The sequence below is a fragment of the Rhea pennata genome, chromosome 10, assembly GCF_028389875.1.
Source record: "Rhea pennata isolate bPtePen1 chromosome 10, bPtePen1.pri, whole genome shotgun sequence".
Classification (NCBI taxonomy): domain Eukaryota; kingdom Metazoa; phylum Chordata; class Aves; order Rheiformes; family Rheidae; genus Rhea; species Rhea pennata.
In genome coordinates this window covers 9,644,971-9,666,948 of record NC_084672.1, presented here as the reverse complement: position 1 = coordinate 9,666,948, position 21,978 = coordinate 9,644,971, and the positions used below count along the sequence as shown (strand labels likewise).

At 42.1% G+C, this 21,978-nt stretch overlaps 1 protein-coding gene and 1 long non-coding RNA gene across 10 annotated transcripts in view; one reads left to right on the top strand and one right to left on the bottom strand.

Moving 5' to 3' along the window:
* Positions 1 to 7,093, bottom strand: part of ZFAND6 (zinc finger AN1-type containing 6) — a 40,176-nt gene extending 33,083 nt beyond the window's left edge. For 5 of the 8 annotated variants that reach the window (XM_062583704.1, XM_062583701.1, XM_062583706.1 and 2 more), the window contains exons 1-2: positions 7,008 to 7,058; positions 4,448 to 4,540 (exon numbers count right to left, since the gene is read on the bottom strand). The gene's annotated coding sequence lies outside the window, so the exon portion shown is untranslated. Of the gene's footprint in view, positions 1 to 414; positions 476 to 4,447; positions 4,541 to 7,007 lie in introns of those variants that run through there. The other 3 variants (XM_062583702.1, XM_062583709.1, XM_062583705.1) reach the window with 2 other exon arrangements.
* A 321-nt stretch (positions 7,094 to 7,414) lies between these two features.
* LOC134144647 (uncharacterized) lies at positions 7,415 to 20,025 on the top strand. 2 transcript variants are annotated; one of them, XR_009959442.1, is made up of 3 exons: positions 7,415 to 7,569; positions 8,018 to 8,146; positions 17,148 to 20,025. It is a non-coding gene; the product is annotated as an uncharacterized LOC134144647 (long non-coding RNA). The 2 variants fall into 2 exon arrangements; XR_009959441.1 differs by having other exon boundaries at positions 8,013 to 8,146.
* The last annotated feature ends 1,953 nt before the right edge of the window (positions 20,026 to 21,978 follow it).

Here is a 21,978-nt window from a genome sequence, read left to right as displayed (position 1 = left end):
CAATAGCAGCTGTCATAATTAGTTAGCTCAAATCTCATCAGAATCAGAGAAGTTAGAGTTAAAATCAAGCTCTCTTCCTGTAAGCACTGTGCAACTCTAGAACAGCAGCATTATCTTCCTTATTTTAGGATTAACATTGTTACCTAAGGTAAGGTGGTAAAACTCGACCTTTCCCGATTAAAAAAAATCGGTGCAGGCCAACAAATGACAAAAGAAACTCCGTCAAGTTTGAATCTCTCAACACCTTATTTCCTGTCTAAAGAGCCCTTTTGTTCTGCTTCCCTGCATAAATGTTAATATTCTGCCATCATTAGGAAACAAAACAATGCAGAAAAAGCCACACGCGCATGAACTTAAGTGCCTCAGAAGGCAAAATAAAGAAACGCGACACGATTAGAACCAGAAAATTCCTACCCACAGAATCTGCACAATTTTCTGTTTGCTTCACCCCAGATTAACTTCACTTGAAGCTGTACTTCGGGGCAACCTAGCCTGGACGCCGAGCCCCGCCTCCCCCGCTGCCATTGGCCGAGGCGGGCAAGCTCCACCCCGCGAGCCGGGCTCGGCCCTCTGATTGGCAGCGCCGCGTATCCATTATTTAAAGAACTTTTCCTTGCTAGCAGGTTAGGCTGGGCCGGCTCGAACACCCGGGGCGAGCTGGTTTCTTAAAGGGACAGGACGCGGCCGGCAGCGCTGACAGCCCCCGCGCGGGCGGGCTCGCGCGGCCCCTCGCCCCACGCGCGGCGCGGCAGGCGTCGGCGGGGCGCGCCCGCGGCTCGTGACGGTGCGGAGCAGAGCGCGCCGCGGGGGCTCCTGCCACATGGCGTTACGTAAGCGCGGCCCGCTCCGGCGGCGGCGGGACGGGACGGGGCGGCCGGCCCGAGCGCAGCGGCGGCCGGCGAGCGCGCTGAGCCGCGCCGGGAGGCCGGGCGCGCTGCACCCGCTCGCGAGCCAGCATCGAGCCCGGGGCAGCTGCCAGTTCCCAGCTCTCCTGCACTAAGTTAAAGGATGAGTCAGCAAAAAAAAGTCAGCGCGGCAGGAAGCGGCCGTGTCCCGTCCGAGAAGGCGCTGGGGCTTCTGCTTCCTCAGGCTTCGTTCGGCCAACGAGTTTGCAAGACGTTGTTAAAAGTTCTGAATCAACAGCATTTCACACAACTTCCCCCAACACCATATAAAAGCCTGCCTGTCATTTACGTTAAAAGCCTTTGTGTTTTTTCCTAAATGTAAACACCAAAGCAGTTCCCTACCCATCTATCCAGTGAAAGCCTGGAACATACAAGAAGAGTAAAGACAAAACGGGACGTAATAAATATTTCACAAGTGCAGGTACGACAAAAGCCTTGCCCCATTCCAAATACAAAACGCTACAAAGACCTAGAACGCAGTAAGGCTGTTCTGCCTCGCGCCCGCAAAGGAGCACAAGACCTATCCAATCAAAGCTATCTTATACAAAACATTTTCACATATATAGCTTAAAATAACTACATATACTAAGCTAGATAAAGCTATAGCACTTGTCAGTACAAGCATATATATAATTTTTTAAACTGCAAGCAAACAAGTAGAAAAACTACTCCTTGTTTCTAGTTCTTGGCACTTTTCCTCTAGGCAGTGTTACAACAGCCTGTCTTCTACTACTTTTATACTGCAAAATGGATATTTGTTTTAACCTTTCTATTGCAGCTGTCTATTGTCCAAGACAGTTCAGCTTGCTTTTACTGCAAATACCACCCAATATCAGGAGTGTATTTATAGCTAGGTACTTCCTTAATCTGTGATACACACACTAAAAAGAACATAAAACAATCCTTCAGAGAGTGTAACCTTTAATTCCTCTTTCTAAAACAGTCACATAACACATTTTGTGCTACCTTCTATTTTAGAGCAATCTATCACATCATAAATCCAAACAGAACTGAAAAGCAGCAGTTGGTACAGTCGTAAGTTAATAAGCATGGAGCACTACAAGAACCAAGTGAAAGTGTACCTAACTTTCCCCACAGACCCTAAAATATGAGCTGAAAGAATCGAATGGGAACCCTTCCACCCAAATTCAGTGCCAAGCAAGAGTCAGTACTTCAAAAGTACTACAAGGAGTTAATCAGGTCCCCTGAGGACAACTGTGGAGCCATGCCTGCATGACACTTTCTGACCAAATGCTATCTAAGCAATCAAAATGAAGAACACTGTTCAAGCAAATAAAACACACCAATAAAGCATCCTCTAAATACTCCAGTGACCAATCTGGAAAGCTTCAATTTAGAACACATTACCTCCAGGCCCGTTAAAAGCAACGGCAGAGGTCACAAATCTTACCAACGGGACTGCCTACTGCTAGAAGGGGGCATGACAACCCTGAAGTCGATTTTGTTGTTTGGTATGTACAAAAGGAAAAAACACAGTCCTAAAACTCTCCAGCTCTATATGCTACCACAGAAGACTAGCCACATCCCCCAAACTTAACTCAGGCTGCTGTTCCACAGGCTCCTTATCAGTACAAGGGAGAAGGTTCATTTCTCCGTCTCCCCACCTTTCCCCTCCCAGCCATACAGCTGGACCCACTCCCTTGCCCCAGTTCTAGTGCTCATCAGACCCTTCCATGTGCCTCTGACTCACTGATCTGGCAGAAGTTTGGCAGCTTCTGATAAGCAGTAGGATAGCTTACCCACAGCATGAAGGGAATGGCAAAGCAGATCCTCTTGTTTCCAGCAGTGTGACCACCTAGATTTGCTCACTTAATCTCATTTAAAGGAGGAAAAAAAAAAAAAAAAACCAACCAAACCCCCCAAAAAAGCCATCTTACTAAAAATGTCCCAGGCTTAATTTGCAATCCTCACAAAGGTACACAGATTCCCCAAATTTGTGAAGCAGGGATCAAAACTAGATTCACAGATGGCCCTTCTTCACGAGACCAAGTCACAGTTGAACACAGCTATATTTATATGTTAAAAATCCAGATCAATTAATTTGTTACTCAAATCACTATCCCATGCTGAAGGAGATGTGGTGAAACTAAGCATTAAGAAGCCTGATTTATAAGCTCAGTTTCCATATGCAGGTCACCTTTTTCTGAAGGCACACACATTTTGTAGACAAAGAGTCACCATTTTAAGGTCCAGGCTCAAGTTATACTTTCATTCTCTTACAATACCCACCATAATGCAGGAAAAACTAACATAGCAGTTTACAGCTGTAAGAATATTAAAAAGGGAAGCTCTGACAGCAATGTTAAAAAGATTCAGTTTGCTGCCACTGTTATGTCCTCAGTGCAAAGTTCAAGTAGAGAAAGCACCTGACTCATTTGACTATTGTAATCATACAACAGCTAAAAGCCCATTTGTCCTGTAATCTTACATACACAGAGGACAGTAAGTTTGGAGGACTTGAATGCTCAAAAGATCAGGAACAGAGCCTTTCATCTTTAAGTCACCAGTACAGAGACCAGAATAGTAGCAATCAAAAGCTACTTGTGTTGGTTGTTGGGGGATTAGATGGAGAGATGGTTACTCACTGCCCAATTCCCAACAGATCAGTGTGACTCACAAGAGCTTTCTTAAAATTTGCACCTGTTTTTCAGTCTTAAATACGTTACATCGTCTAGGTTTTATACAGGTTAATAAGTGGCAAAGCAAGAGAACTGCTGCTTACACATGCTGAACTTGTAGAAAAATGACTTTACCCTCTATTTGTCAATTATGTCAGCACTACAGCATGTGCTGAATTTATTTAAACAACTATAGTTTTAGCTTTCTTTTTAATTAAGATAGCTTTAAAAATAATATTTAGCTTCTCATTCCTTTCATGCCCTCAGATGTTACAATACCTATTTGTAAGAACAACTGTTTTTAAAAACTTGGTGTATAAGTGTTACATTTGCGTACATTATCTATATAAATTTTAAAAGTACACACTGAAGTAGAAATTTCAGAAACTGATCATTTGAGAAAGGATTTTCAGAAGTCAGTAGCCATTTTTAATTAAACCTAGACAACATGAATCTTCGTGAGGACCATGTCTACACAAGGATAGGGGAAAGTCTCAGTGTGAAGAAACAAACATTTATTTTCATATTTTTATATGTTCTCCAATATACAGTCACCACAGAGTCAGCTAAAATCAGGTTGGAAAGGGGCAATTACTATTTACAAAAGTCTGCAGGAAGCACAGGCTACATGAAAAAAGGTCAGAGTGAATGCTGACTGAAGATTCTTCAGTGCAGGTTCATTGCCCTGATAGGAACACCATTACCAAAAACTGTCTCCTAGACAACCCCTGTAATATATAGTTTGTAGTTCTTGGTAGTATATTGCTTCCCAAGAATTAGGTGCTGATGGGCAAGCCAAGGTCCTAGGAACTTCAGTATCCTTAATTAAGGAGACCCTTATATACAAAGGACAAGACTTTGGACTCAGCTCGCTATTCTAGACAGCTAGAGCGCGCAACATACCAGACTGATGAGATTTCAGTAATCTTGAAGAACTTTGAGAATTCTCTTGATGCTTTCAATCCAAGATGTATTACTGCACCACAGTAATCAAATCTGGAAATAACAAAAAGGTGCATGTGACAAACATCAGGTCTTCATCAGAGAGGACTGTTTAGCTTCCTGGATAGCAGTACAGATGCACCAGACAGAAGCATACTCCCCTGAGAAGTTCAAGTACCTATCTCAAATGACCCAGAAGTTAGCTACCATGACAACTAATTAAACTTCATCCACATGTCAAATTCCAACTGCTTTCTTCTGCCTAGAGAATAAACTATTAAGAGAATAGCTTCAATTTTTCTTTGCTCTACAGTATCTCCTGCCTTATAAAGCTGCACATCCGTAACAGGCCTCAATCACTCACAGCAGTTGCCTTGTTGTTATTTTTCAGACCAAGACAGGGAATTGAATCTTATACAGCACACTACACAGCTGAGGACTCTGATGATAGATGCCACGCATCACCTTCTTTGGTCAAAGTCTTCAAGAAAGGATCCAGACATTTCAAAATACTTGACATCAGGTATCTCTTGGGCAAAAAAACCTCTATGCTACAGTTTCCATTGAACTCGGCACGCTCCAGGTACATATTTTTTTGTGTGTGTATATACACATATGCTATTATATATACATGTATGTATACATATGTATATATAATAAATCTATATCATTTGTAGCTTAAATTAAGTATTTTCAATACAAGTCAAAGCACATTCAGTACTTAACTCAAAAGATATTAAAATGTAGGTGCAGAAGTTTGTGTATTTACAGCGCTCTCAGAAAACAGATCAATTAATATGTTACGAAAGGACATACTTTCACAGAAACAGGGATTACCTTTATCTGTAACCATAGCAACTTCTCAGTAGTTTGTGTTAATGTTACTCCTTCCGATAACTTGCCACTATCTGCTTCAAGCTATTTGCGTAGGTTTTCGTATGTGCCATCCACAACCGTAGAGTAACAACAAGTTGAAATGTAAACTTTCTTTCTTAGAGCACACTTTCAAAAATTTATTACTTAAGTTTTTCATCTTTGCCAGCAACTTTTTATCAGTAGAAGGGAAAATTATTTTAATCTTAGTCTTGTAAAACAAGAATTTTTTTAGGGGTAACTAAGAAATACTTACAGAATATATAGGAGAGGCAATCCTTTACTACTAAAAGAACTACTTGGACAGTAATAAAATCAAGGAGTTATATCACCGGTGTGTCATCAGCTTTGATATGCAGTATTACAAGGAACAAAAATCCCCCAAACCACAGTTATTTTGGCCTAAACAAGTATTTTACAGACCAGACAAGAACCAAGCCCATCATCCTAGGTTATGCGATATATTTTCTATAAAAAAAACAGGCCGAGGCACCTCAACATTAGACAAACAAACCAGGCAGAATTCAAACAGGGAAACTACAAAAGTTAAGGAGGTACAGGGAAGCGAACACGGAAAGAACAGGCCTATTTGCTTCCTCAAAAGCTGGGTTACTATCGTCTGTACTTCAGATAAGCATTAGCGCTCTGCGAAAGGAATTATTTAAGATGACATCAGGCAAATAAAACTATTTGCTTTGTAGCAGCAGGAGGAAGAGAGTCGTTCCCCCCCTCCCCAATAAAGTTCATAGATCAGCTCGCAGAGCTGCGCCCTTCTCCCTGCAGCTTGGCCCAGTCGGGACGGGCGCACAGATCCCTGGAAGCACGAAGTAAACTCCGCACGCTCGCTGCTCCGCGCAGCTCTCACGCGAAGACATCTGCTGCGGGACAAGCCCGAACAAACACCCAGGGAACGGGCTGCCAAACGCAGCAGCGCGCCTCGAGCGGTCCGCACGGGACAAAAAGCAACTACCGCCGCTTTCGCTGAGCGGTTACACACCGCACCAACGGATCTGGCGGGAGCTTCTGCGCTTCGCTGTTAACAGCGTTGAGATAATTACTGCTTTTTTATCCCCCCCCCCCTTTATTTTTAAGGTCATCCGCCAGGGCCTGACATCCTGAGGAAACCCGAGGGGATGTTCACACCCCTCACCGCCACCGCGGCCTCGCTGCAGGTTGCGGGAAGAGTTAAGTCCGGTGAGGCCCGGCCGGGCGCCCCGGAGGGCGGCGCAACCCGAGGAACTTCGTCTGGGGGAAACCACCGAGGGACGAGCGACCGCGCGGCAGCCGCGGGCAGCGCTGCCGCGGCACCACGCCGCCGCGCTCCCGCCTCCTGAACGTCCCCACGCCCGCAGCCGCCGCGGACCGCGCACGGGCACGCGGGGGGCCGCGGCCGCGCTGCCCGGCGCGGGGGGGGGGGGGGACGCGGGCACCAGGCTCCCGCCGCGCCCGCCCAAGGACGCGAGGCCGCGCGAGGAGCCGCCTCCGCCGCGGGTGGGGGGGGAACGACCCAAAAAAGGGAGCAAACAGGCCCCGGCCCGCGCGGGGAGCGGCCCCCCCCCCCCCCCGGCCTGGCCCCGCGGGGAGGGGCGCGGCGCGACGCGGCGCGGCTCCCCCCCCGCCCGCCCCGGCGCGGCCGCTCGCGCCTCACCTGCCTCACGGCCCCGCCGCCGCCGCCGCCGCCGCCGCCCGGCCGCGCCTGGCCCCGCGCGCTCGCTCCTCACCAAACTTTTTTCCTCTCCCCCCTCCCCCCCCCCCCTTTTCTCCGTGTTTCGTTGCCCTCAGAGTGACGCGGGCGGGCGCTGATTGGTGGAGCCGGGGAAGGGAGACCGGGAGGGAAGGGGGAGGTGGCGCCGGATCCCACGACTAATTATTACAAGGAAGGCGGCGGCGACGTGAACCGCAGAATCGCGTTTAAAGGCGCAGCGGCGCGGCCCGCTCTGTCCCCCCGCCCCGCGATGACCCTCTCCACACGCGGGGCGGGAGCCGCGGCCCGGTCATCGCCGCCGCCGCCGCCGCGGCGGGCCGCTCCCTCCCTCCCTCCCCGCGGGCTGGGGCAGCCTCCCGCCGGCCGCGGCGTGCTTGTGGTGCGCGGCGGCGGCAGCGCAGCCCCGCGCCGGGCTGGTCGCTGAGCTGCGCTTCGCCTCGCTGCTTTATTTCCTCTATAAAAAGCCAGCTGCAGATTTTGAATCTCCTGTCGTTATCTACAGCAGGTCACACGATTTTTATTTATTTTTTATTTTTTTTATGAGGGAGCACGGAGACGATACGCTGCAGCTTGTTTTTATACGGCACGTTTTTATATTGCACCTGCAATACACGGGCTCACATAATCTCACAGGGAGCTGTAAGCTGTGCTGTAAAGGAAGGGTTTGAGGAGAGATTTAAGGACAGTAGCAGACAGGAAGGGGAGATAGGATTCCGGAGGGATGAAACAACCCACGTAAAACGGGGGTTTGTGTGTGGCTGGTGGAGAGGAGCAGGCCGAGGCTAGAGCAGCTGGGTGCGAGGTCGGGGACGCTGGGTGGGCCGAGTTCACAGAGCGTTTCGAGGGGAAAAGTGACCAGTTGTGAAGGCTCAAGGGAAGCTGGAGCTGTTGAGGATGGGTAAAACATTGAGAGATACCTAACTATTTTAGCATTTGTGCTTTTTGTAGAGCAGAGGAATTTGAGAATATCCCAAGGAAGGCATTGCCAGAGGACACGCACAAGGATTTCAGCAAAGATAATGTCCAAGCAGAGATGCTCCACTGGCAAGAGCTTGCTGTGCCAAACATCATGGGCTGAGTAGGTAGGTCTATAATCCTGGCAGAAACACTTCATGGGTGGAAGGCCCCTAATCTTTTTGTTTTGAGTATTTGAGCCTGGATCAACACCAGAAAATGCTGGTGCAACTAGCGTGGAAGCACTAACATAGTTTTACAACTATTTTGGTAGAGATTATTCACACTTGACTGTCTTTGCTGATGCAATAAATCCTCCAAATGCCAGGTTGCAGGAACAGAAGATGACCTGCACTGCATGTGGGTATCACAGCATTCCCCACAACGTTATTTGGAGTGCTTTCATAGTCTTGGCAGTAATCATAAGGAGCTATGGGGAGTGTTGATCACGTTCCTCCAAGCCTCCCCATGATCATCTTTTTTTATATGCTTTTTTTAAAACCCCAGTTCCATTTGGTTCATCTCAGAATACTTTGTGCAGGTTTCCTCCTTTCATTAGAAATACAGATGCAGAATAGGAGGGTGGAACATTCACAGTGTCTTTTTAGAAGAAGGGCAATTGGTTCATTTGCAGTTGTGAGCAACCAGCACAACAGCCAGCAGTACAGCAGCAAGAATGAAAAGGGAAAGGCAGATAGTGAACAAGATGAACGTCTCCTGCCAGGGGTTTTGACCAGCAACACATGGCGGAACAAATGTTAAGTTAGAGTATCAAGGGAGAGGGACAGTAGAACATGCAGATGTAGTGTTCCCGGAGTTGTGTATGAAGCTCATCAGCGTTCTAATGTGCCAAAATGAGAAAACTCAGCTACAGTAATGCTGGAGTAAGTGGATTTCTTGTAGTACATAATCGGTATGTTTGGTGTAGTCTGAAGCTGCCACAACTCAGAACTGCAAACAAGTGGGAAATAGAGGGCACAAACTTGTATGTCATCCAGAGAAAAAGAGCCTATAGTCAGACTGTCTCTCAGAGAGAAAATCAGTAAAAAGAGAGCCAGGCTTGTTCTTAAAGTAGAATAAAGAGTGCAGCTAAGAAGTAACTGTAAATCTTGATCCACTGTGAATGGAAGATAGAATATTAAAGAAATAGCATTCAATTTTCTATTCTGAACATGTTAAAAATGATAGGCTAAAAAACCCTGCTGAACTCAAGTAGAATAATGAAGGAGGGATGCATACGATCAGTGAAATTACTAAGCTTTTAACTACCCAGAAAAGGACATCCTTTTCTCTAAAGAAAGCAACAGAGATCAGCTAAAGGAGATGGGAAAAGTCAAAAGTGACTCTGAGCCAGCAAATGAAAACAGAAGATTTTTTTCTGTAGAATACTGCAGAGAAGAAATCAGAGGCTATTCATATAAGTTAATATGAGTAGTTTTGATTTTTGAGAGTACACAAACATTCAGCAGGACATAGAACCTCTAAAATCTTGTGGAACTTCATATACAATGGGATGTTCATCTTCATGGAACATATTTATTCTATCAGACATATTTTTGCTGTGACAGAGCAGTAGTCAAAAACAGCTCAAGACTGTTAAGCAAGAGATCCTGGTATAAGGTGAAACACCAAGAGAGGGGTGAAAGGTTTTACAGATACTCTGGTGATTTGATGATCCATGGCAAAATGGAACAACTGGTAAACATTACTCCCTCATTAATAATGTCATAATTGAAACAATATTTAATCTCCTTAGCCTGCATTATTTAGATCTGTTTATCATGTTTTAAGGCTGCAGTCACCTTGATATCTCAGCACAACTTATTCTCATATTCTGAAGGGCCATATGCTCCCATATCTCTTTAGAAAGCATTGGCACAAATTTTATGAAATAAGTTTATTCTATTTTTTTACTCCCTTCTCCTAAATCCACTTAATATATCTGCTAACACAGAGGATGTTTTGTGTTTGCTTCTGCTGTAGTAGGTTATTTCTTCTTGTTTTGCTAGAGGTTTAGAAATCACTTGAGAAATCTTAATAATATATTTATTTTGAGGTAGATTTATCATCAAAGCAGGTAATGGAAGATCTCTTCTTCACCTCAGTGGGCTTTGGATCAGGTGTTTAGCAATAACACCATTTCAGTTTTTCTAATCTAATTGCTTGGGACTCAGCATGCAGCCCATGAAACTGCTGAAAATTTCACCATTGGCTTTAATGAGAGCAAAAACAGCCCCTACTTATCAAGAGATAGGCTATTTCTATCCAGAACAAGTAAGCACAAGACTTCCTTGAACAATTGAGTTCAAATTTGTTTTGATTTAAATCTGAATCTCACTGTATTTTTTTCCATGGTCACTTTGACCTCTGTTCTGTACCTTGTACTAACAGGAGGAGTTGGAGTTTTAGTTACCCAGGCCTACTGGAAATTTGGCCCAACAATCATTTGGCAGTGGCCTTTCATGAGCAGCAATGCCAACTCTCTATTTCAATGCTCACATTCAGAGATTTAAAGAACTAGAGTCCAAATTCTGCTTTCATTTGTAAGCCCAGAATGCTCCTGACTTAAAGGGGGTTGTAGAATTTCTGCCAAGAGTAGAAATTGGCCCAGAATTTTTTTAGATTCCCTCATGTTTGTGTTTATGCAATGTTATCAATAAAAATTAACAGCATGCTTCGTGCTATGTTTTACTTTTAAATTACATAAAGGATATTTACTGTGCTGATGTCGCATAGTTTGAGAGAAAGATGCACATATGGAAATGAAAGAACACTAATTACCATTAGGATTTCCAGCTTTCAGCGTTTATTTTCCAAAACAACTCAGGGAATATTTCTCATCATAAAAAATAGAAATGAAATCCCATTTCTTGGCATTTATACATGCCATTCTGGAGTCTTACTCATCAAGTTATGAAAATGGTCAGAATAAAAAGGTCTAATAATGTACAAACAGTCCAGTAGTCTGCTTTGAGTTTCTGTACTTACTGTTCTTTTTCCATCAGAGAGAGACACAAGTCCATCCCTAAAAGAACTTAATGTTTTTCTGCCTCTCTAGAGATGGGAAAAGAGAAGGAGAGCTGGGGAGAGCTGAGTGATCATGAAGGACAACAGGTGAAAACAAAGGCAGGATCAAAACTGTAAAAACAGGATACTAGGCAGAACGTCTCTCACAGCCCACTACTACTTGAAGGCATCCAAGCAGCCAGTAGAACCAGGCCAGTAGTGCCCTGCCTGGAGTCATGGTACCAGGTATGGACTCAGCACCAAACTGATTCCTTTAAAGCTATGAAGAGGCCCTTGGAGCAACCTAGCTGCTCAGTATCTTTCTTGAGCAGGACACACTGTAGGACAGAGGTCCTTCACAGAGAAGAGCTCCAGCCTCTTCTGGTCAGAGCTGCTGGGCTGCTCAGCCTTTTAGAAAGTGAGGCAAATTGTTTTGCCACACAGTTAAAAATCTGGGAGCCTCAGTTCTAGATAGCCTTGTTTAGAAATCTGGGCTGGGACCTTTTAAACCCTTAACAATTGCCTACTTAGGCTTTTAATAGGCATGTTAAATAGTTCATTGAGTATGGCCTGGTATTTAGAACAGTATGCCATTCTTGGCTGATGAGTAAGTGAAAGCAAAGATATTATTTTGTACCTCTGTGCTTTTTCTCCTCCTGCATTCGCTTTGTCTATCTAGATAGTAAAGTCTTTCAGGGAAGGAGTGGCTAATACTGTGCATGTCTAGTGATTAACACAGCTAACTCCAGCCACACTGAGAGCCTCTCTGTGCTCCCAAATGCTACCCTTAACAGTAATCCTACACCTGTGGGCCTCTATGTATGCTTGAGTTCCACCTTACTGTTGAAATATGTTTTTATATTAGTTAGTAGATAAAACTAAACTCTAGACTTCTCTACTGTAATGTTAGATTTTGTTTGCAGATTAGCAATTTTGTGCTGCTTCCTGCATGGAGCAGAGCTCTTAGCTACAACTCTGTCAATGGATTCTTGGTTTTCGAGACAATGAAGTGGCTGGCCTGTTCTGTGTAAATAATTTTGGTGCCACAGGAGCAAACAATATACTTGAAATGCCTCTCAAAAGTCTAGCTACAAATATAAGAGGACAGAGAGGTGTATGAACCATCCAGAAGGCTTGTTTGTATGTTGTGCAACAAGTTTGAAAGTAAGGATGGCAAATGGTAGAGAAATGAGCAGAAAATATTTCTTTTAACTTGTAATACAGTGAGGTCACATTTCTGGTTTCATGTGATATTGCCAGGCATGCCCTAGTATTTGTCTTGCAGTTTTTACAAAAGCTATCCACCACTGTTTGTGAGATACAGAATAAGGTGTTCTGAGACACACTGGCATGGCAACACCATGAAACCAGCAGTGTTGCCATTCAGTGCTTGAATAGAAGAATTTGAGTTCAAAAGTTGGCAGTGAACAATGTTTTAGGAATGCTACTTCTAAATCAAAGACAACTGGAAAGAAAATGGCATTGAGAATAGCATACCCTGTTCATAATACATGAAGACTGCTGGCAAAAATGAGTTCTGCTTTTGGCCGAAGCTTTCCCTACTCTAGGTCATTAAGACCAAAAAGACTTCAAGTTATAGATTAAATGGATTTTTTTTCATATTGTCCTTAAAACAGGGCATTTCTGTAGCTTCCAGATACATATATCATGTTTGAGATTTTGAATGATAGCATTAGGAAATTTGGAGTTGACACTTTTAAGATACGTAGAACATACACTTTGTCCCACAATAGTCAAGTATTTTGTCATGATCAGCTTTGGATTTTCTCATAAACATTGGCAGTGGATATCAAGCTGAAATGGGATGACTGCTATCCCAGTAGTCTACAGTAGGAAAGAAGCCTAGAGACTTTGAAAACTGATAGCTACATCTGCTTTTGGGTAGTACCTTTTCTCCGAGGATCTTAAAACAACCAAAGAAATCCCTAAGTCTTTCTAGACAGAAATATGACACAACCTACCTGCTTTTCTCAAGTGTACTTTACTCTTTGTTGTACAGCATGAGGAGGGACAGAGTCTATCCGTCTCTGACCTCTACGCTGGCAATTTCCCAAGGAATTGCTAGTGAACATAGTTTACAGATCACACTCTCTGCAATCTCTACATGGGGTAGAAGGAAGGGATAGAGATAGAGAGGTGCTGAAAGCCTATTCTGTTCCATTTTTTTTTAATGGGGGGGCCATTTGGGGACGATCACATGTGAATAGCTCTCAGGTAGCTCTAGCTATATGAAGACCACAAAGACAGAGAATTAGGGAACAGTAGAGGCCTATTCATCCTGTCCCTGCTACATTTTATAAAACTAGATGTGATCCAGCAGACATACTGTTTAATTTAATTTAATCTGAAGAAAACCTGGTGCCTGATTTCCCATACTACATTTTAATATCTTGTACACTGTACAGTGCATAAAAACAATACATATTAGCAACTTACCGATGATAGACACAGTAAATGCCCTGATGGACTTCATGAGCAAAAGGACGCGCAGAGAGAGGTTGAGGATTTGGATCATTGAAGGGTCCGTGGTTGAAGAGAGGTTTTGCCTTAACATGGCACTCACAAAAACACTTGCAATCCTCCTGTATACATCATAGCTAATGTTTCTAATGTGTATTAGTCAAATCAGAATTTCAGACTTCTATGGTTCTTCCTTTCGTCCTCATGATCCTTTCCCCTCTTCATCTTCCTCTTTTTTCTGCTCTTCACATTTCTCTCTCCTCTTCTGCTGCTTTATGAAATACCTACCGCTGAGCAGAGGGGTTATGACACAATTCCTGAGTGGGAAGATTATGACATCAGAGGGATAAATCACAGCCTGCTCCCAGCTTTCTTCCCTCCGCCTCTTTTCACCCACTTCTACTTTTCCTCTCTTAAAAGAAAGAGGAAAATCATGACACTAGAAAGAACCACCTTCTCTCAATCTCCATTCTAGTACTTCTTCTGCCTCATTTGTACTCTTTCACATGCATCTGGCAGACATATCTATTGAAAATATTTCATAGAAACAGGCGTATGCATTTGCACAAAATGTGTCTGTGTATGAATTTCAGTGAGCATGAACTGTACACACAGTTGCATGATTTGCTCACGGCACATCAGTTTTGAAAGCAGATGTGTGATACAGTGCCTCTTGTACTAATCATTCATTTGGATAAGGATGGGCTTTTTCCTGTCCATTCATATGTATTTATTAAGTTTCTCTTTTAAAAAAAATATGGGCATGTGATTTCACTCTTTTGTTTAAACACTGCTAGAATTTGAGATAATAAATTTATAGCCCCTCAGCCCTTCAATTTTCAATATCTCTATGGCTGAGTTAGGTGAGAGAGAGGTGGTAACCTAGCTTATAATTCGACTGGCCCATTTCATAGTTTAAAATACTGATGGATGTGCACTGGTGCTAAGATGCTGGACTATGGTATAGACACACAACCTGTTGTGCTACCCTCGTGCTGGTTTCAATAATATACAGCAGAAAACACTGGGAGAAGCTCTAATCTTAGCACTGAAGCAGTAATAACTACTTGCTAAATGTGCTGCAGATCTGTCAAAAGTCCTTTTTCTTGAGACAGGAATTGGAAGAAATATAAACCATAAAACAGAAAGCTGTCTACTAACAAAAATATCCTAGTGTAATCCAAAATCAATATTAAGTCATGGTAGAACTGAGAAAATCATAAACATTGAAGACCCGTGTACTAGTCCGTATCTATCAAAAAGGTTAACTCTTCTCCATATGTATATGCATTCACATTCCCACAGGACAAAAAGAGTATAACCTCAATACAATTTGTATCAGACTGTTTCCATTGCAATTGAGCAAAGAATATCTTATACTTAACTGGAATCCAAACATTCTGGGTATATTTTTCCTCTAGTGCTGCAACAGATTTTCTGTGTGACCTTGGGCAAGACACATAATTTCTCTCTGCCATGGAGTTAGATAATACTTCCATCCCGTATATGTTATGCTGCAAGTTGCTGAGTTTCAAAGACAAGTCTGCTCATTAAATAAGATTATATCTAGTCCTGAAGTGGGGAGAAGGCCTGCAAAAGGCACGTAGAAGTGGGATGGCTTAAAGTGTGATTGAAGTCAGCCCTCAGGAGCTGCAGGCACAGTAGATGCTCAGGAGTTCTCAGGACCATTTACCTGATCAGGCTACTGGGAGCAGGTTTAGTAGAGAGATATAGGGAAAAGCATTTATACACTTCATACTCAGTAGGCAAATGGCAAACACCATTAGATTCCTGATTGATACAACTTGCAGAAAGTGTTTCAGTGGAGTCAGGACCATTTCTCCTCGTGAGGAATGAATTCTGATGATGTCTGGAGAAGTGTTTGAAGAAAACTTCTACGGGGTCATGTCCTATGAATGACAGGGTGACAAAGAGCAGTACTTCACAAGAGCAGTACTTGTTTAGCAGAGCAGAGTAGTTATTGGATCTGCAGGTTTTGCAGCAGGATTGGGGTCTTTGGTGGAGGAGAGTCCAAGTATGTAGTTACAACTATGAAGGAAAACAGGGGTGAGCATTAGCAAATGGCTGTGCATAGTTTATCCTTTACAGCACTACGTATATTAAATTGAATAAAGACCAGTGGGAGATACTGGTGAATGCTAGCATTTAGGAAGACAACAGTAATTCAAATTCATTTGATGGGTAAATTGACACTTTATGAATGGTTTTATACCTTTTAAAATGGTTTACACCAGTTGGCAGAGTAACAGCTATAGACAGAACAGAATAAACAGTGCTTACCATTTCTATGTAGAGACAAGCATCTTCCACCTGCAGTTCTTGAGTTCCTTTTATTGACTGTTAGCTTCACTGCAAAAAACATATGCCAGAGAATCAATGCTTAAGCTTGACAGCACTTTGTCATGTCCAAGTGGCAATAATGCCACTGCACCTGGTAGAACTATAAAAATATCCTTATAAAGTATCAGCAGCATTAAATATTTTATTCATTGCAATGTTGTTGTTTTGCCTGCAGTAAAACAGCCTTATGCAAGTGAGACATTGTGCAGTTGAGGGCTGACAAATATTTTCCCTTCAGTACATTACTTTAGCTCAGTGGGGTTTTTTTCCTTCCTGTTTTGAATCCCTATCTTTTAATTTTTTTCTGCTTTCAAGACATGAAAACAAAACAACCCCCAAAAAACAACCCTTTTTGTTAGAAGCAGGCAATCAGAACATGTAGTGTTTAAGCTTTCACCCCCTTTCCACATGCAGAGAAGATAGTATGTGAAAACTTTGTTTCCCAGGGAAATATATTCCATTTTTTAATTTTGTAATGCCTAAGTAATTGCCTTGCATATAACATTATCTCTCCAGTTAGTGACTCAGGAACTAGGAGGAAAAATAAAACAAAGTTTAATATATACAAAATAATGTTGATAGTTTTATTACAGAAGGAGTTGTAAGCCAAACTACACAAGCATAGACATAGCTATTAAAGGAAAAATTACAATGTTGCCAGCATGAACTGTTCAGAAATAAATAGTCAGGCCTTCCAAAGCCATGAGATCGGCTTACAGACTTCTGGTTTTCAAAATACAGGTTCAGTATGTTCTTATTTGTCTTCTTTTTTTGATATGCTGGGGAATCACATGAAACCAGCTTTACACAGAGATTGGAAACTTTGTTTGTATAACTGAGATTCTTGAATGACTAACATGAGTCCAGAATCAAGAGATTTCAGAAAATCACCACATGGCCTGCAGTAAAATTATGAGATTTGGCATTGTTAGCCTATTCCAGTCTAGCAAACTATCAGATGTTACCATATATGTAGTTTCTTGCAAGTATGCCATCCTTTTCCACCCGGTAACATTGCCTAAATGGAAAAAAAGACTTCAAGATTTATAGATGTTGTGTAGTACAAAAGAAAGAAAAAGCAGGTCGGTACATCAAGAAAATCTCATTATGTTCTTTGTGTCTGCTCAAATCATCCATAAATACATATGCAGGAGGTTCTGATTCATCCCCCAATCATGGATGTAAGTATAAGAGCTCCAGTGGAGATTGTGCCAACAGTGCAATAAGCAACATGACTAACATCTATCACATGTAGGTTATTTTCTCATCTTTTTTTTTCAGGAGGACTGCATGTCTTGGCAGGTGCTGTTAGTGCTCTCTTTATATCCAAGAACACAAGCTCTAGGAATTGCATCTGGCACAAGAAGTAGAAGATGGTCATGTTTGTGACAGCCCTGAGCCCTGGAGAGAATTCATTACTTACTCTTCGATGGGGCAGTCCTCCACCGGACAAACTAAACTGTCATTTTGCAGAAGCCCATTTATCCGAGGGATGCAGCTGCCAACTACATGTTCAGTCTGAAGGTTGGAGTGAGTGGGTAGGCTGGCTCTGGCCCTTTGAGCATCTTGTTACAAGGCTCAGAATTTATCTAGGGACCAGAAAAAGGAGAGAAGGCTTGGATGAAGAAAATTAAGAATGATATTCCATCTATCTACACCAGGCTGTGTGAAGGTGAAGAAATGAAATGAATATGCCAAGCCCAAGCCAAATCAGTGGCAGTCAGCCCATATGCTGAAAGTGCAGTCTTGTAAGATAATCAGCCCTACTGTGAATTTCATCTAATGCCAATCATTGATACAAAAAAAAAAAAAAAAAAATCCCAGCAAAAGCAATCTGTATTTCCTCAAGTAGTTTGGATAGTCAAACAGTAAGTCATTGTGCTGATGTGAAAAGCAAAACTCATTTTAAATAGAAAAGGAAAATCACTCATTTAGTTTCACTGACTGCATTCAGTGACAGCTGCAGTGTTGCCAATTATGGCCATTTTATTGTAGGTCTTACAGTATTCACTGTTTTTCTGGAAACAAGAATTTCGTGCAACTCCTATAAAAAATGAATGCCCTGAGTTTCTAGTCTTCATGGTTGCAAAGGGCTTGAAGACCAGAAATAAGCATGCCTCATTCAGAAGACCCAAAGGCAAATAGAAAATACGCTTTTTATTGTTTGTGATCATCCTTTGATTTTAAGTCATGCTTTTTTTTTTTTTTTTTTTTTTTTTTGGCAGCCTGACTCACAGTTTTTATATGTTCATATTAGGCTACAGAAGCCCACAAAAAATGAAAAGCAGTTGTGAGAGTCATAAGGTAATGCCTCTTACCCAGGTAAGAGGTCAAGGGCAGCAACCAAGCAAGTAATGAAACATTTTATATTTGCCAGCAATTGCTGTTTCATGTCCACACTGGCCACTTGGCAAACACCAAAAAAGGTATTAAACTGAAGCACAGAAAGTTAATGAAGAGCAGGAAGATAGGAGGCTGACTTCCCATCTAACCCTGGAAAATAGGCTAAAGTTGATCCTGAGAAAAATATACTAGAATCTAACTGCTACTGTTGCATTAAAGGAAGATTGGGAAAGCAGAGAGGGAAGGCATGTGTTTATATTGCAGAGCTACTAATAAGAGGTTCCTGTTGTTGTTTTGATTCTGCTGACTCATCGAGCAGGGTTAGACCTACTTCATTTCTCACTTCAGAGTAGATGAGACTTAACTATAGACCCAGACCCTGTCACATTTACACACACTTTCTTCCCTGGTGATGCTATTGCAGAGTAAGAAACTGTATAGTTCATAGAAAGTTAGTGACTCTCAGGACCACTTATTGAAACAAAAAGAAAATACAAAGTACCTGCAGCACAGAGCTGCTCCAAGTGTTAGCTGATCAGGTCTGTGCCTAATGCATCAAGGCATTGGTGAGTCTAATTTAGATCTCAGGCCTGGATCAACTACTGCCTTTCTAGAGCAAAAAGGCAAGAACTGAGGAAAGTTTGAGAGTTAAGATTCATTCAGCTTGCAAACCCATGGACTCATTGTCCAGAGAAGCTTGCCCAGCGTGAGGGACAGCCATGTAGGTTCCCCCTTCCATGCTCAATTTTGAAACGGAAACAGAAAAGGTAAAGAACCCACTCAATCACAACTTTCTGGAGATGCTTCCAAAAATGCTTCTACTTACACCAATCTGTGACACTGTTCCAGAACTGATGAGTCTAAAGCCCAGAGCAAAACCCATACTTGTAAAAGCTGTAAAGGCCTTGAGCATAAACAGCATACAAGCACCACAACTTGCTAGTAAGAGTGCTATTCAGTATACTCTTAGGAGTTTTTCATGTTTAACCAAATGCTTGTTTCAAAATACAATTTTAAAATTGAACCAGTTGCATGGATCATTGAACACCATTTGTTCAGGAAATTGTGTTAATACTGATGAGTATTAACAACATAATATGTAATTTAGAAATGATAGTTCATATGATAGATATGCTTCTGTCAGTGACAACACTGCTCCATTTCCTCATTTATAAATTCCACCTTGGAGGTGTCCTTTTTAGAGTACAGAGCTATTAATAAGCAGCACAAGATTTAGAAACTAGATTTATTATAATTGTATTATTATGGCTACATTCTTCAAATGTAAGTAGTGAACTTCTCTCTTGATTGTCTCCTCATATTTCAAAGACACTACATGTGGAATGAATTCAGGCCAATGTCTCATTCGTGCTCTTAAGGAGGCCCTTATATTTTTACTTTTGATTGGAAACATTTTGCATTGTTTTCATTTGCTTGGTGATCTCAAAGAAAACATTGTCTTGGTGGAATTCCTAATTCCTAAATTATCTAGTTCACATTTATTTTCATTACTCCAGTACACAAAAATCAGGATGGGCAGCTAAAGATCATTCTGTATTAAGTGCACATTTCAAGACTTACAGCTGCAATAAAACCCTCACCTTTATACTTATTGGCTCAAGAACTTCATGGACCCCTTTTATTACATATCCATAACTTACAGCAACATAAAAACACATCATTGTTTTTCTTGATAATTTTGCCATCCTGCTATTTTATGAGCCAATAATCCAACTCTCAGTCTGTGAGTACAAACACCAGGTACTGTATCTTGACAAAAGAATTGGATTATTGCCAAATAAAAGTCAGACTATTATTACGGCTAATATGCTAGAAGTGCTTGCAATGGGTTTTTAAATAATCCTCTACATTTATATTGCACCATTCATCTTGAATAGAACCAAGGTGCTGTGGAGACTGATAATGGGTCTTTTTACTCTTTGCTAAAACGTAGCTGCTGTTAAACTGGAGAAATGGTGACGATCCTGCAAACAATGTTACATGGGTGCAGTAGGGAACAAAGCAAAGAATAATATTGCCATGCGAAATTGAAGGCTAATTACTTGAGCTGGGATTTGATGAGGACAGGAGAGCTGAGATCCATCTGCTTATAAAAATATCCCAAGTGTTTGTGGGTCAAATTTCATCATTTCTGAGTGATGCCATTTCCACCAGCATAAGATTCCCTGTCACCATGGTTGGCACATTATTTCCAACTGAACTCAGAGATAAGATTGTAACTTGGACAGCAAAAAGTTTCATTTTTAGCAGCACATTTTTCCCAAGAAAGTTTGCTAAGCAGTCCAGTAACTTCTGAAGCCTAATTTTCTTTGGATTAGAAAAACTTTGACATAAATGGCTTTACCCATTAGAGTTCAAACATATGATAAGTGTGGCAAGGTGCATGGCAGGCAGCCTTCAGCCAGGGATAGGTAGGCACTTTGCTGATGTCTGAGTTGTAAATGCAAATACGGCGCTGTTTGATGCACAGCAAGTCTTCCCTAACTGTGGTAAAAGCATATATAACATTCTAGCAGATTTAGAGATGCATCATTAGTCCATTCCCACAGTGCTCCAATCCTGCTTTGGGGCTGGCTCTGCAACATATATTCAAAGAATGAGTAGGCAGAAGGTGAGATATCCTTGTATTTTGTCATTTTCCCCGTTCACTCTTTGTTACACATAGATATGAAAGGATTTAGTTACTGCTTGAAACAGCAGATAGGTTATAAAGGCAGCATGATGTGGACAGTCTGTCAAGAACTATCATTATAGGAGTATATCCGTACTGCAAGGAAAGATCACTGACCAACCATCCCTTAAAATGTTGCCCAAAACAGGTAGGAAGTATGGAAGAAGTATACACCAAAGCTGAAGTCTGAGTTACAGAGAAGGCATGGGAAAATTGAACTAAAAAAAAAAAAAAAAAAAAAAAAAAAAAAAAAAAAAAAAACACTGCTCCAAATTTCCAAATTCCTTGCAGATTAGAGTCCTAGACCCTGCAACTGGGTAGCGCTTTTGAAGCCCAGCTAAGTTGAGAGACTTTCCCTTCGTAAAAAAAATGGACCCTAAAAAATAGTGCAAGAAAAGTGCTTGCTCAGCAGCAGGATAAAAGCAGAATTCACGGTACAGGCTTGGAATCCATTACAGCAAGACCTGATATCCCATGAGAGCCAAGACACCTTTACACCTCTTAAAACCTCTCTCCTTCCCCTGCCCTACTGGAGACTGAGGCATTTCCACTGCAATACTCTATTTTCTCTCTGAATCCCATGCATCATGCACGCTATGTCAAACATGGACTCCGTTTCAGATGGTGCTTGCTTTTCTGAGCTTAACTGAAATCATTAGGCAAATTATTTAGCAGGGTACACTAGGATTTAGCAGTAGGATTCCCATTAATGTGGCCAGATACACATAGCTGAATCTCCGCACTGAAGTTTCTTTGCACAGTATTGCCTTAATAGTCAATTTTTTTAGCCTCTCAGCAGTTTCGTTAGTCTTCACAGAGATGCTATAGCAAAACTGAAGGTAAAGCTTCCCATAACTTACCACTTAAGAGACAAAGATCCCTTTTCTTCAAGCTGCTTCAAATTTCTTAAAGTCAGAAAAAACACTGTGATGTTGCTGACAAAAGGAGAAGGTGCCATATCAAGGGAAATGTAATAGCTGAAACTGGTTGCTATTGATTTGTCCTTTGTAGACTGATAACTTGGCTGCTTTCCTCAAGATAAATTTCTACAAATTCCTTAGGAGTCAACCCTGATGC